This window comes from Magnolia sinica, chromosome 2 (assembly GCF_029962835.1).
Source record: "Magnolia sinica isolate HGM2019 chromosome 2, MsV1, whole genome shotgun sequence".
Taxonomy (NCBI): domain Eukaryota; kingdom Viridiplantae; phylum Streptophyta; class Magnoliopsida; order Magnoliales; family Magnoliaceae; genus Magnolia; species Magnolia sinica.
Genome location: NC_080574.1, coordinates 29,951,422 through 29,963,848, shown reverse-complemented (window position 1 = coordinate 29,963,848; position 12,427 = coordinate 29,951,422). Strand labels below are relative to the sequence as shown.

General features: G+C 41.5%; 1 non-coding gene across 1 annotated transcript; it reads right to left on the bottom strand.

Moving 5' to 3' along the window:
- Positions 1-798: 798 nt before the first annotated feature.
- On the bottom strand, positions 799-872 carry TRNAV-AAC (transfer RNA valine (anticodon AAC)). The gene has a single exon. It is a non-coding gene; the product is annotated as a tRNA-Val (tRNA).
- Between the last annotated feature and the right edge of the window lie 11,555 nt (positions 873-12,427).

Below are 12,427 nucleotides of genomic sequence, written 5' to 3'. Positions count from 1 at the left end.
GATGAGCCTCATTTTCCTACCATACTCTAGGTAGATTAATGATGATCTAGTTGGCTAAGTGCATCGGAACATTTTCCATGCATCTAGCTTCTTTTGGCCTGGATGGCATTGGCATCACCTGTCTGGACCGTCCATTAGGTACACTCATAGGCTGCTTTGAAAAATGCATACTGATCAGATGATCCAAACCGTCCAGTTAGTGACATGCAAAATGGATGTAGATGATCATCTGCAGAGAAGATAGGCACAGTGCTGCTGGATGTTTAGAACCACATGACGGCTGTTTTCTGCCGCGGAGGGAACTGGACCTAATGAACGGTTCAGACGAGTGATGTGAATGCCAACGAGTCCAAATGCACACGTGTGCTTTCACATGCACTAGGTGGAAATGAAAGCTTTATTTGGACCGGATGGCATACACATCACTTGTCTGGACCGTACATTAGGTGAGGTGTACTTTTCATAGGATGCCTTGAAAAAGACATACTAATCAGATGATCCAAACCGTCCGGTTAGTGGCACGCAAGATAGATGCAAGATAGGCCTTGTGATGAATCTTTTGAACCATCTGATTGCTGTGACTCTGCCAGAAGCTCTGTGGGGTCCATTGTGATGTCCACGTTACATCCACTCCATTGGTTTCGGTAGATCATGTTAGGAAATGAGCTCAAAAGGGAGGCAGATCCAAGCCAACCACACCAAAAGAAACAGTGGAGATGAAAATACCGACCGTTGAAACCTTACTAGGGATTGGGCCCCACAGATATGGAAAAAAAAAAAAAAAGAATAAAAAGAAAATGGCTTCGCCCGGGTTCGAACCGGAGACCTTCAGTGTGTTAGACTGACGTGATAACCAACTACACCACGAAACCATTTTGTAATTAAGCTTAAATTTTAATTATTTTAGTTAAATCTTTACTAAAATTATTCCACCATTCGGGTGTTACATCGTTATCATAGTATAGTATCATTTTCAGTATTCAAATATCACATCAAGACCCACCTGATGAACGGTCGTGAACGCATCTTAAGTGCTTGCATCAACTAGCACTTCACAGCATAAAGTGTCCCAAATAAAAAATAAAAAGCTTTGCGGCAATTATTCAAATTCAAATTTCACATCAATCTCAACCTGATGAACGGTCTGGATCACATCTTAAGTGCTTAGATCAACTATCACTTCAAAGCATAAAGTGTCCCAAATAAAAGCAACCTTGTTTGCCAGTGTGTAAACAAATCTAGGAAACCTCCCCCACTTTCCCACCACCTGCCTTATGTTTTCTACTCAGTGCTTTGAACTTTTAGGACTCTTGTCCCTTTGCCCATTTTATTATATGGAATGCTACCATGCACCGTATGTTGTATGCTCCTCAGTGCACACTTGGCAATGTTTCCATCATCGGGACCGTTGATCTGGTAACATACCATGTCGATGACTTCCATACCCAACATTGTGATGATTCGACAGCTCTGATCATCCATTTTCCATGAATTTTAATTTTTTTCATGATCTAGCCGTTCCTTTTTCGGATCACTTATTGAATGGCTATGATAGCGGATTCCCTTTCTTTTTTGGCCTATGGCCTATCCAAGTGATGGGCCATCAGATCAACAGTTCCGATCACCACATATCTGCCCGCCCGCACCTTGATGAGAGTACTAGGTTGTGCATGGAAGGTTAACATTCATCCTCTTCTGATTTATCTGAGGCCCACAAAAGGACGGTTGTCCTTGAATCATGCAGCCCTTTATGCCTCCAATGCCTTTTCTATTGATAATGAAACCCTTTGTATTTTTTAAAGTGCTGATTAAGAAACATTATCCTAACATAGGCTTTAGATAGCTAATTATCTAAGCTTATTCCTTGATTTTCCATCCCTTAAGCCTCAATCATTTGATTAGTGTGGGGCCCATGACTGATAATTCCTTTTTAAAAGAGCCAGCATTAGCGACCTTTGTTTTGGTACATAAAAAAGGTTCACATGGAGAATCAACGGCTACAAAAGCATGGATCTCATGTTCCATCGCCTCCCTTAAGTGGCCCACCTACGCCAACATTAGGACGGCTATTATTCCGATCCTCAATGGCTTGTCTTTGCTTAACTTGTTAAAAAGACAATTTATATGATTACTTCATCTATTTATTTGGATGGATTATGAAAATTTCAATCTTAGGTATGATGTCCCGCTCGACTGCTTCTCTTGCCTATTTGATGAATGTTATGGTCTATTTGCACAAGGAGAGATCAAAGATGTATGACACACATGTCAGTGTGTATCATCACACCAATCCAGCCATTAGGTACCTTCAAAATCGACGGTTCAAAACGAGACCAGTATTGGCTTATATTCAACAAAAAATTGTGGCCCATTTTACCATTGAATAAACCTGATTTTTGGCCATGAGCATATTCACATGAAGGTCCATCTGATATACGGCCTGGATTTTGCACAGGCCTCCCACTTTGGAAGGTCTCCTGCGAAGTTCTCCTTGAATGGTCCTCATGTGAATAGCTTTAGTATTTCTCGGTCCCTTTCTTTGGTTTGACCTCAAGTGAGTAGTCACACCATGTGATGCAGCAGGGACGATGAGCGGTGAAGCAAATCCATACGTGAAACTGACTACAGTTTCTTCAGAAAAGATTACATCACATCAACTAAGGCTGTGGAAACAAATAAAACAAACTATGCACTATTTAAAACATGTGACACTGATGTACATTTGTCCTTACCATCCAAAATTTGAGGTCCATTGGAGATAGGGTGCACCCAGGGCTGTACACACACTGATCGTGTTCGCTTGGTTAGCTCGCTCGACTTGACTCAAAAAAGCTCGAATCGACTCGGTTTGAAATTGAGCTCAAGCCGAGTTGAGTTAATTTTTTGAGCTCGAAAAAATTTCGAATCGAGTTCGAGCTTGCCCGAGCTCGACTCGACTCGGATCGAACCCCAACTCGAATCAAACTCGGGTCAAACCAGTTCGGCGACTTGGCTACTTTGATATTGATGTTGCTCACCAAGTTTTTGTGAAATAACTCAATGAAGTATCGGCTAGTAGCAAGGAATGTATGTATATGAAACAAATACCCTTTTTTTTTTTCTTGATTTTGATGATTCCTACAAGCTGTTTGATGAAATACATGTAAACAATTGTTGTTTTACATACAATAAGAAATTGAAAGTGTACTCAATGTGTTTGTGAAAATGCCGCGCAGGCTCGATCTTGGCTCAAACTGGCCCGAATTGCTGATCAAATTGAGCCAAGCTGGCCAACCAGGCTTGCGGACCGTGCCGAGCTGAGTTTGAGGTAGGGTCGGCTAGTGGCCAAGCCGAGTTGAGCTATGCCAAGCTCGACTCGGTTCAACTCATGTACACCTCTACTAATAACCTCCAAATGCTTAGAAATTTTTTAATATTACTATATTAAATGAATGGATTAGTATGTCCAAGAGAAAATAGCAAGCAACAAGGTGGGGCCACTATCATCCTTTTCTTGATCTCATAATTTAATACTCTCTCTCCACTATTTAGGTGGTGCCTCACTGATTTTGTGAAGTGGTGAAACTTTATACACGTGTGCATATGGTGTCTCCCATTAAAAAATGTCCGTTGAGTGCATACATATGTACATGCATGCACAAGTGAGGGTAAACTCTAGTTACCATAGATTTTGGCATATGCTCTTTCTTATAGTGCAGTCTATATAAGGGGAGCAAAGATATAAAGTGGATATTATCTTCTGACTGATTTTTTGTACATTGGATGATTAACAGAGAGAGTGAGCCTTCTACCTCTATTTTTTCTTATTTTAGTAAAGATGAAAGCTTTGTATTATTATCCTTTAGCCCGAGAGTTTTTAGTTTGATCATTCTCATTCTCTGTGTCTTTTGTTTTTTTTTTTTTTTTTTTTTTTTTTTGTTGCTTTACTTACAACGATTGTTTACATGCCATCCACATCATTGATAAAGTCGTTCTTATTATGATGAATTGAAAACACAAATATTATACTAATTCAAAAACTATGTGACCTCATGAATAATTTAACTGTGGACGTTCAGTCCACACGTTTTCAGCCCACTTGAGTATTGGATCCGGCTCGTTTTTGTTTTCATGCCTTAAAATCAGCTAACCAAGCAAATGAACGGGGATAGACTTCTCACAAACACCGGGGTAGACCCGACTTCGTTTCCAGTGCAGGTGGGAAAGGCTTTAGTAGTAAATCTCCGTGATAAAGGGGACGCGGATTTCCTGGAAGCCTAAAGTTCCTGCACTGGGATATGAGGTGGATGCGGCTGTGATGTTTGTGAGACATCCACACCGTCCATCCATTTTTCCATATCATTTTAAGACATGAGAACAAAAATAAGTTGTATCCAAAACTCAAGTCAGCCACATGAGAAGGAAAATCAGGGACCGTTGAAATCTTCCTCGGATTTACCTTGATGTTTATATGCCATCCAAACTGTTTATAAGGTCACTCACATTAGGATGAAGTGAAAAACCTAAGAACTTATCCTAATATGAAACTTTATTGCCACACAAATGTTTCAAACGGTGGTCACTGAATCCCCACGGTTTCCTCTTGCGCAGACCACTTGAGTTTTGGACCCACCTCATTTTTAGTCGAATGAACTAAAATCAGCTCTCAAAACGGATGGACGGTATGGATTTCTCAAAAACATCACAGTGGGTCCCACCTAGCACCCCAGCGCAGAAATTTCCTGCTAAAGCCTTTCCCAGGTAATCCGCGTCCATAAAGAGGTTATTCCTTACTATTATTGGTATTATTCCCTTACTTATTATTGGTAGTAATTAATGAGTTCATTTTTCACTGTCAAAGAATCATGCCCATCAGCATGCGTTGCTACATGCAACCCGTCCGCACCAACCGACAATTGATCAGAGCCGTCCATCCTTTCGTGCGTGTAATCAATTGAGTATGGTCCATAAATTACGCAAAGGATTTTTACTAGCATTCGATTATCAGCACTTAAACAAATGGTCATAAACATAGATATCAACACTGACCCGTTCATTGCTGAGCTCTGTGCCATGGTGCGCTCATTGGGTACTACCCCCACCCTAGGGATGGACGGTCCTGTAAAGGGCTCTGTTGGGTCCGATGTGATTTATATGGTTTATCTATGCCGTCCATACATTTTGAAAGATCAGTTTAGGACATGAAACCAAAAAGAGGTAGATTAAAAGCTCAAGTGGACCACACCACAGGAAGCAGTGAGCCGAGATTGAATGCCTACCGTTGAAAATTTCTTGCGGGGCCACGGAAGTTTTGAATTAAGCTGATATTTATGTTTTCCCTTCGTTTAGGTCTATGTGACTACATGAACAAGTTGGATGGCATATAAATATCACAGTGCACCCTGGGAAGTTTTCAACGGTAGAAGTTCAATCTCCACTGCTTCCTTGGTGTGGTACATTTGAACCTCTGTTTTCTGCCTCCTTTCAGGGGTCGTGCACTAAAATGATCTGCCAAAATAAATGGACGGTGTGGATAAAATATATGCATCATGGTGGCCCCACAAAGCCCTTGAAAGTACCGTCCATCTTTAGCTAGCTCCTGGTGGGGGCAGTACCAAGAAAACAATGCAACGCGATCCTGTACGTGAATCCAAACACGCCCTAAAGGCTTTCGCAGGAAGTTCCTCCACTGGAAACGTAGGTGGGCGTACCGTGATGTTTGTGAGAAATTTACTCTGTCCATCCATTTTGTGAGCTCATTTTCAATCTTGAGACCAGATGTTCTCAGGATCCAAGACTCAAGTGGGCCGCACTAAAGGAAAAGATGGATAGGGAAATTCCTACCGTTGAAACTTCCCAGGATCGACACTGATGTTTACATGCCATCCATACCGTTGATAACGTCGTTCTTATACGATGTATTGAAAACAAAAATATTAGCCTATTCAAAACTTCTGTGGCTCCACAAATATTTCGACTGTGAACGTTTAAACCTCACGTTCTCGGCCCACTTGAGCATTGGATCCGGCTCATTTTTGGCCTCTCATCCTAAACTGATCTCACAAAACGGATGGACGTGGTGGATTTCTCACAAACATCACGGCGGGCCCCATCTAGGTTCCCTGGCAGGAACTTCCTGCCAAAGCCTTTTGCAGGAAATCCGCGTCCCGCGTCCTGTGCCATGGCCCATGTATTCTAGTTCGCAGGAGATGAATGGTTCCAATCGTCCGTTCCTTGATGCAGGTGGGTTCATCTTTCCTTAAAAACAAAAGATTCCATTGGTTAAAGAATTAAAAATACGAGGAGCACTGTTCCGTTTTAACACGACGGAGACGGAGAAGGTCTTGTAAAAATTTAAAATCGCGACCGTCGTTCAAACACCCAAATGAGAAAGTGAGTCATGACTGTTGATAGCAACCGATGAGAAATGATATTTTGGTTTGATATATACTTCTAACCATGTGATCTACGGCTCATTAAAAAAGACCATTATAAAAAATTAATCTCATTCATGATTTTTGGACCATGAGTTACTAAATGAGTGAACCATCCATTCAAAAGCTTTGAGCATCCCTATCGTTAATAATTAAAAGAGAGAGAGTAGAAGCCTGATTAACAAGCGACCTTGGGTCTACTTTCTATCTCCCCCACAAATGATTAGCATTAAGAGGATCTCATTGCCATTGATTCAACTCACAGCATGTTATCAGAGCCGTCTCTTTGTTATCATGTTATACTACTGCTCGGGCAGGGGGCAACCTTGCCACATTAGTTTTTTTTCTATTGCATACCTCACTTTTAAGCCATGTACCTTATTAAGCCCTTCCAAACTTACCTTCCCAAAATAATCCCCTATTGTAGGGATGCACATTTACTAAACTAAAATGCCCCTGCTTTATCAGTAATGAAAATTTTGAAAGCCGTGGTTAATTCCCTATGGCTATGGATTATAACCGTAGCCATTGAAATTGACCGCAAAGTGAATGAGATTGACCGCGAACTAATTGAAATTGACCTCGAAGTGAATGAAATTGACCGCAAACTGGTTGAAATTATTCGCGAAATGAATGAAATTGACTACAAAGTGATTGAAATTTACCGCAAAGTGAATGAAATTGACCGCGAACTGATTGAAATTGACTGAGAAGTGAATGAAATGAATTTTTGACCATCGACCGGATGTTCGCGATGAATTTCATTCATTTTGTCGTGAATTTCATTCATTTCACTCAATTTGCGATGAAGTTCATTTTCTAAGTAGTAGATTTTATTCACTTCGCAGTGAATTTCCTTCACTTTGCGATGAATTTCATTCACTTCACTCAATTTACGATGAAATTCATTCACTTCGCAGTGAATGAAATTCACCGCGAAATGAATTTAGAAAGACTCTACGGCTTTTTTAGGCGCCATTGAGGAGGCTTTTGAGAGGAGAGGAAGCAAAGAGGGGACAAGAGAAGGCCATTAGGCGAATCGACTTAGCTGCTAGTAAGCTTCTCAATCATAGTTGTTCTCCTAACCTTTATACGCAGAATGTCCTTTATGACCACAATGACAAAAGAATTCTGCAAATAATGCTCTTCGCTGCCGAGAATATCCCACCCTTGTAGGAATTAACGTATGACTACAACTACACAATTGGACAAGTTCAGGATTTAGATGGCAATGTAAAGGAGAAGATTTTCTACTGTGGTTCTAATGAATGCAGTGGGAGATTGTATTAAGAAAATTGTACATGAGCACATGATGCCCATGTAAAAATAAAAAAATATTTGGGTTTTGGGGTAACAGGAGTTGGATTCAGAAAGAGTGGAAAGAATGTAATAGAATAAAACTAACTTTGCGGTGAATTTTTCCTTCACTTCGCGGTGAATTTTATTCACTTCTCACATTTTCGTTCACTTCATGGTGAATTTTTTTCACTTCGTGGTGAATTTCATTCACTTCTCACATTTTCGTTCACTTTGTAATGAATTTCTTTCACTTCGCAGTGAATTTCATTCACTTCTCACATTTTCGTTCACTTCGCGGTGAATTTCTTTCACTTCGCGGTGAATTTCGCTCATTTCGATTTGCGAAATATGTCCGTTTAAAGTTATGACGGTCCGGATCATCTCCACTTCCTATCAGGCCTTTTTTGGGTCCACCTCGACCATGGAACGGACAAAAGAGAGTCAGAATTGGTATGAAGGGGAAGAATGGATTAAAAAATTTAACTTATACACAATCCAAGCTTGTTCACATGTGCAAGGAAATGGGAACTGCAGAGCCGCTTCATATCAGTCATACATTGCTCCAAATGAAATGAAAGGTCTGCCTAGCATAATTAAGCACGCAAAGAGCCTAACTTACGCTAATTCAACCCTTTGTGGAAAAACAATTCATTAGATCTACTCCGTTCATAAATTTCAACCATTGATTCTTAAAATAAATCAATTAAAACATAAGTAGATGATGTGTAGCCAACCCCAATTAGTAGGATTCATGTAGCCAACCCCAATTAGCTGGGATAATGTGAAGATGATGGTGGTGGTGAGAAGTTTTGCGATCTTTTATAGGCATCAAGGCATGTCATGGTTAAGGATACCCAAAACTTAAGACTCCAATCTTTGAGTTGCATGTCAAGAACACATTTCACCCTAACTGTCTTCCATTAACCATATGATTTGCCATTCATTGCTTTAATAGATTATAGTTTCCTTGGCTTGTTTTGGTAATCTTAATAAAAGACTTACTAAAAATCATAAAACATGTCATTAGTTTTGTTGAAGGTGGAATGTATACGACCCCTTTGACTAGTAGTCAGACCCGCTGTGGAAGCGAAGTCACCAAATTCTGTGGGACCTACCATGATGTATGTGTTGTATCCACACCGTCCATCCATTTGTAGATATCATTTCAGGGTATGATAGAAAGAATGAGTCAGATCCAAATCTCGAGTGGACCCCACTACAGAAAACAGTGGAGAGAGTGACTTCTACCATTAAAAATTTCTAAGGGCCACAAAGGCTTTGAATCAAGATGAAATTTGTTTTTTCCCTTCTTTCATGTTTGTCTTAACTTATAACCAAATTGAATCTTAGGTAAACATCATAGTAAACCTAAAGAAGGTTTCAACGGTGGCGTCACTCTCCTCGTTGTTTTTTTAGTGGTAGGGTCGACTCCAGAGTTAGATTTAATTCATTATTTGTCTCATGCCCTCAAATGAATAGTATAGATGCAACGTATACATCATCAGGCGGCGGCAGCGGTACTGCAAAACCGGTGGAACTGCCTCCGACCGCCGGACAATCCTGGCGGCACTACCGCCGCCTGCTGAATGGAAGCCGATTGGCTGGTGTACCACTCACCAGCTATATAGCTGATGTATTGACGTCACCAGCTTAGGTGGGTCCATTCATAAGGAATATTTTATATCCAAACCGTCCATCCATTTGGTGATCTCGTCATCAAGCTTGAGCCGAAAAATAAGACAGATCTAAATCTAAAGTGGACCACACTATGCAGTGGGTGATTGAACGTCTACAATTGAAACCCTTCTGGGGATCACAGAAGTTTCAGATCAACATAAAATTTGTTTTTATTCTTCATATACGTATTTGTGACCTTAAGAACAGATTGGATGTAAATAAACATTATGGTGGGCCCTACAAAATTTGTAAAGGTGAAAATTAATATCCCTGCTCCTATTTGTAGTGTGGTCCAGTTGATCTTTGGATTTTTATTTTTTATTTTTGATAATGCTCTAAAATGATCTCGAAATATGGATGAACGTTGTGGATATAATAAATACATAACTGTGGGGCCCATGTAACGTTGAGCTCTTTTGAACCGTTTGTACAACTCGAGGTCGAGGAGCGTCGGCGCTCGTCTTCGCAAGGGTATTTTGGTCCCGTGAAAAGTCAACCGTACAACAGGGAAGTTTTTGGGAAACTAAGATTTGAGTTGCACAGTAATGTCGGTGGAGTAAAAGTTGGGCCAAGTACAGTAGGAAAAAAACTCCTGCCACATCGTCCATTGCCGGCGTATTTTAGTGCATGGTCGTAAAGTGAAGTAGATACAAGTCTAAGGTGGACCTCATCACAGAAAACAAAGGTTATTAACCATTAAAAATAAAAAGTTTTGATCTACCTGATATATATATATATATATACACACACACCTACGCGCATGTGCACCTTTGCACACGTGTTATTGGTGTCTAATATGAACGGTCCATGTGATGCAGAATTCCATGAAACCATATATGATAAATTTTCACCATGATCTAAAATTTTGTTGGCCATATCAAAGAGAAATGCAAATTAAGGGAGGAAAATGTTTTTATTTTTCATGGGCCATCAAAGTTTTAGATCAAAGTGAAACTTGGGCCCGGGAGGTTTCATGAGGTATTGCTTCACATGAATAGTTCAGATTTTGGATCCACATCACGTGGGATGGGTTCTCAAAAAAGTTCGTATGTACGGACGAACTAGCTCACTGGTGAGCGTTTCCGTGTGTGTGTGCGCGCGTGTGTGTATATATATATATATATATATCATTTGCCATCCAGATCTGCATAACTTTACCAATGGGTGGATGGAATCCCATTGATGAGATCCTTAGAAATTTTTAATGGCGAGTGTTCAATGACTATTGTTTCCTATAATGTGGTCCACCTGAAACTTATATCTACTTTATTGTTTGGGTCATGACCTACAATAAGCTATAAAAACTGATGGACGGCATGGATATACAATTCATACATTGAGGTGGGCCCTACGGTTAGTCTCTCACCAGGGGTCGCATACATGTCGCGCTACATTCTATCACCTAATGTAGCAATTACGGTTCGTTGACAGTCTGGCTTACAGGTGGTTGAGCTGTTGGAAAATCCTGACCGTCCATCCGGTAACCCAGCTGTGTGGATGGCCCGCTGTACTAAACTTGGAACATGGAATGTCCGGTACGGGGTCTTTCAAAGACTAAGGGGACAACAAAGGAAGGTCACTTGTCCACATTCAGACGGGAGAGGGCTACTAATGGAATGTCTGGATTTCTCCATCGTGGGGCCCACCAGATGGATGGTCCCGATTCATGTGCAACTAACTTGGACCTCTACTTTTCCTATTTCTAATTAAAAGAGTGACGCGTGTCTTTTATGTCAAATGGCATTGCCTTTTATGGTGGAGTGTCCCCATCAGCAATCACGGTCAGTAAGTGAAGTTTGAGAGTGCTGTATTTGGACACAAAGGGCACGTGTGTAACATCACATCCGCTAATCAGGTGATCTGTCGTTGTTCCAAATAAATGAATGGGTGAGATGAGTTGATCAATGATCGCATACACCCCGAAGGTTGATTTCAGCATCTAGAAAGTAGGCATATCCAGATGAGCGGCTCCGACATCACACACGCAACTGTCGTTTCAGCATGTGAAGCGAGTGCCGGCACGTGCACGATGCACACGGTATTTCTCAGACCCGACATATGAGCAAGCTCGCCGATAGGAGAATATGAGTCACGTGGCGTGTTGTAGCGGAAAGCGGAATAGCTGCGGGCGCGGAATAGGACTCGCTATTAAAGTGACGTCACCAAGTTCTGTGGCGCCCACCATGATGTATGTGTTGTATCCACACCGTCCATACATTTGGAGAGATCATGTTAGGGTATGATCCAAAGAATGAGGCAGATCCAAGGCTGTAGCGGACCCCACCACAGAAAACAGAGAGGAGTAGAGCTGGGCATCGAACTGAATCGGATCGGATTGGGTCCAACTCGGCTCGATCTGGATTCTATATGAGCCAACTCGAATTCGGACCGATCCAGGATCGAGTCCGGGTCATCTGACTCGGACTGGACCGAGTCCGGGAACAAATGCAAGTCCCGTCCGTTGTAGCACCCCACACATTCATGGGGGCGGAAATGGGCCGGACCGCCGAACCTGGGCCTGAAAGTTGATGTGTTGTAGTGTTGTTGGATCCGGCTAGTGCTGCATATAGGTGTGAGATCCAATCCGTCTATCTTGTGGGTCCCACTATTTAGAGACAAGACTTCCCACTCAAAAGGTGGGCCACGTTGTTAGAAACCAACGAATGATTTAGCTGCTTCTGGGCTTTAGATATCCAACCGTAACCTTGTCCATATATGTCCCCTCAGGCCTGATTTTGTCCCAGTCAGCCTGTTTAAGGTTAGAGCTCGGGCTCCGATCAGATGATGATTTTCAATGTCAGTCCATTAGACCAATCTAGACCGAACATCTTGTGACCCCGCTAATTAATTACTAATCAAACGTGGATCCACATGGACTTGGACGAACTACCCGTCGTGTGGGCCCAACCATAGAGAGAGAGAGAGAGAGAGAGAGAGAGAGAGAGAGGTTCCTTACTCTAAGAAGCACTTCATGCCTATTTGATGTTTCTCAAGAGAAATGGTTGCCAAGCGCCAAATACTTTGAACAGCCAAACGTA